Source organism: Arachis ipaensis, chromosome B10 (genome assembly GCF_059453495.1).
Source record: "Arachis ipaensis isolate K30076 ecotype BB chromosome B10, ASM5945349v1, whole genome shotgun sequence".
In the NCBI taxonomy this organism is placed as follows: domain Eukaryota; kingdom Viridiplantae; phylum Streptophyta; class Magnoliopsida; order Fabales; family Fabaceae; genus Arachis; species Arachis ipaensis.
In genome coordinates, this window is record NC_142435.1 from 130,632,595 (window position 1) to 130,636,405 (window position 3,811).

At 36.3% G+C, this 3,811-nt stretch overlaps 1 non-coding gene across 1 annotated transcript; it reads left to right on the plus strand.

Annotated features, from left to right (window-relative positions):
- The first annotated feature begins 3,259 nt into the window (after positions 1-3,259).
- Positions 3,260-3,367, plus strand: LOC148581728 (small nucleolar RNA R71). The gene has a single exon (XR_015895690.1). It is a non-coding gene; the product is annotated as a small nucleolar RNA R71 (small nucleolar RNA).
- The last annotated feature ends 444 nt before the right edge of the window (positions 3,368-3,811 follow it).

The window sequence follows — 3,811 nt, forward strand, 5'->3', positions numbered from 1 at the left end:
TCAGAATTTAAAAAGATATGATTGAAAATTAATTTTGAAAAAGATGTGATTGAAAAGATATAATTGAAAAGATATGATTGAAAATCAATTTAGAAAAAGAAAGTTTTTAAAATTAAAGTTGATTACTTGACTAACAAGAAATTAAAAGATATGATTCTAAAATTTAAAGTTTGATCCTTTCTTAATAGGCAAGTAACAACTTGAAAATTTTGAAGTAAATCTTTAATTATAGCAAGAATTTTTGAAAATAGTAAAAATAAATATAAAATGGAAAGAAATTGATTTTGAAAGAGATATGATTGAAAAGATATGATTTGAAAAAGATTTGATTTTGAACAATTATGAAAACTTGAAAAAATGTGAATTAAAAACAAAATTTTCCCTCTAGTGTCATCTTGGCGTTAAACGCCCAGAATGGTGCCCATTCTGGCGTTTAACGCCCAAATCTCTACCTTTTTGGGCGTTAAACACCCAGCCAAGTACCCTGGCTGGCGTTTAAACGCCAGTTTTCCTTCTTCACTGGGCGTTTTGAACGCCCAGCTTTTTCTGTTTGATTCCTCTGCTGAATGTTCTGAATCTTCAATTCTCTGTATTATTGACTTGAAAAGACATAGTTTTGAAAAATATTTTTGAGTTTTTGATGATGAGAATCAATAAAAATGCAAATAAGATCAAATAAACAATGCATGTAAGACACCAAACTTAAAAGTTTGTATACTAAGGACTATAACAATGTAAAAATGCATATGAGAAACAACAAAACACACAAAACAAGAGAATTTAAAGATCAGAGCAATGAAATCATCAAGAACAACTTGAAGATTAATGAAGAACATAATGCATAAGATTTCAAAAATTGGAAGGATAAAGACATGCAATTGACACCAAATTTAAAATTAGACAATAGACTCAAACAAGAAACATAAAATATTTTTGGTTTTATGATTTTAAAATTTTTTTTTGTGATTTTCGAAACTATATGAAAAAGAAAATAAAGAGAATCAAGACTTTTAATAAGAATTCCAGGAATCATGCAATGTTAGTCTAAAGCTTCAGTCTAAAAAGATTAGACATGTTTGGCCAAGCTTCAGCAGGACATTACATTCAATAGCTAAATTGATGAGAATCAATGAGCTTTTGTGATGGTGGGAATATCACCTTGAAACTCTAGAATTCATTCTTAAAAATTTTGAAGAATACCTAATCTAAGCAACAAGATAAACCGTCAGTTGTCCAAACTCAAACAATCCCCAGCAACGGCGCCAAAAACTTGGTGCACAAAATTGTGATCATCAACAAAGGCGCCAAAGACTTGGAGCTCTCAAACGTGAATCACACTTTGTCACAATTCTGCACAACTAACCAGCAAGTGCACCGGGTCGTCCAAGTAATAAACCTTACGTGAGTAAGGATCGATCCACGGAGACTGTCGGCTTGAAGCAAGCTATGGTCATCTTGTAAATCTCAGTCGGGCGGATTCAAATGGTTATGGAGTTTAAGGTGATGAAAATAAACATAAAATAAAGATAGAGATACTTATGTAATTCATTGATGGATTTCAGATAAGCGTATGAAGATGCTTTGTTCCCCTTGAACCTCTGCTTTCCTATTGCCTTCTTCCAATCATTCATACTCCTTTCCATGGCAAGCTTTATGTTGGGCATCACCGTTGTCAATGGCTACATCCTGTCCTCTCAGTGAAAATGGTCCTGATGCTCTGTCACAACATCGGCTAATCAGCTGTCGGTTCTCGATCATGTCGGAATAGGATCCATTGATCCCGTTGCGTCTGTCACACGCCCCACAATCGCGAGTTTGAAGCTCGTCACAGTCATCCCTTCCCAGATCCTACTCGGAATACCACAGACAAGGTTTAGACTTTCCGGATCTTAGGAATGGCTGTCATTAATTCTAGCCTATACCACGAAGGTTCCAATCTTAGATTAGAAACCCAAGAGATATGCATTCAAGCCGTTGCTAGTAGAACAGAGGTGGTTGTCAGGCACATGTTCATAGGTGAGAATGATGATGAGTGTCACAGATCATCACATTCATCAAGTTGAAGAACGAATGAATATCTTGGAGAAGAAGTAGGCGTGAATTGAATAGAAGAACAATAGTACTTTGTATTAATTCATGAAGAATAGCAGAGCTCCACACCTTAATCTATGGTGTGTAGAAACTCCACCGTTGAGAATACATAAGAACAAGGGTCAGGCATGGCCGTGAGGCCAGCCTCCCAAAATGTGATCAAGTGTATGAAAGTATGAGTAAAAGATTTAAGGTCTAAGATAGCATAAGACTTATCAAAGATTAAAGTATAATAGTATAAGGTCCTATTTATAGAGAACTAGTAGCCTAGGGTTTACAGAAATCAGTAATTAATGCAGAAATATTCTTCCGGGCCCACTTGGTGTGTGTTTGGGCTGAGCATTGAAGCTTTCATGTGTAGAGACTTTTCTTGGAGTTAAACGCCAGCTTTTGTGCCAGTTTGGGCGTTTAACTCCAGCTTTTGTGCCAGTTTTGGAGTTAAACGCCAGAATTCTTGAGCTGACTTGGAATGCCTGTTTGGGCCATCAAATCTCGGGCAAAGTATGGACTATTATATATTTCTAGAAAGCCCAGGATGTCTACTTTCCAACGCAATTGAGAACGCGCCAATTGGGCTTCTGTAGCTCCAGAAAATCCACTTTGAGTGAAGGGAGGTCAGAATCCAACAGCATCTGCAGTCCTTTTTTAGCCTCTGAATAAGATTTTTGCTCAGGTCTCTCAATTTCAGCCAGAAAATACCTGAAATTATAGAAAAATACACAAACTCATAGTAAAGTCCAGAAGAGTGATTTTTATATAAAAACTAATAAAAATATAATAAAAACTAAATAAAATATACTAAAAACATACTAAAAACAATACCAAAAAGCGTATAAATTATCCGCTCATCAGTACTGTTGGATGCAGCTTGCAATCCATTCAGACTCTAAGAAATCGTATTGACTTGCTGAGTCAATATTTTTTTCTGAGCCAATATGGCATTCAGAGTATCAATTTCAAGAACTCCCTTCCTCTGAGGCGTCCCATTACTCACAGGATTCCTTTCAGAAGTGTACATGAACTGGTTATTTGCAACCATGTCAATGAGTTCTTGAGCTTCTGCAGGTGTTTTCTTTAGGTGAATGGATCCACCTGCAGAATGGTCCAATGACATCTTTGATAATTTAGACAGACCATCATAGAATATATCCAGGTTGGTCCATTCTGAAAGCATGTCAGAAGGACACTTTTTGGTCAGTTGCTTATATCTCTCCCAAGCTTCATAGAGGGATTCACCTTCTTTCTGTTTGAAGGTTTGAACATCCACTCTAAGCTTGTTAAGCTTTTGAGGAGGAAAGAACTTGGCTAAGAAAGCCGTGACCAGCTTATCCCAAGAGTTCAGGCTATCCTTAGGTTGAGAGTCCAACCATATTCTAGCTCTGTCTCTTACAGCAAACAGGAAAAGCATAAGCCTGTAGACCTCGGAGTCAACCCCATTGGTCTTAACAGTATCACAGATCTGCAAGAATTCAGTTAAGAACTGAAAAGGATCTTCTGATGGAAGTCCATGAAACTTGCAGTTCTGTTGCATCAGAGAAACTAATTAAGGCTTTAGCTCAAAATTATTTGCTCCAATGGCAGAGATTGAGATGCTTCTTCCATGTAAAATGGAATTTGGTGCAGTAAAGTCACTAAGCATCTTCAACAAGAATGTTCTTATCCTTGTTCCTTCTCATATGAAAAAGAAAAAAAAACAGAAAAGAAAATATGGAATCCTCTA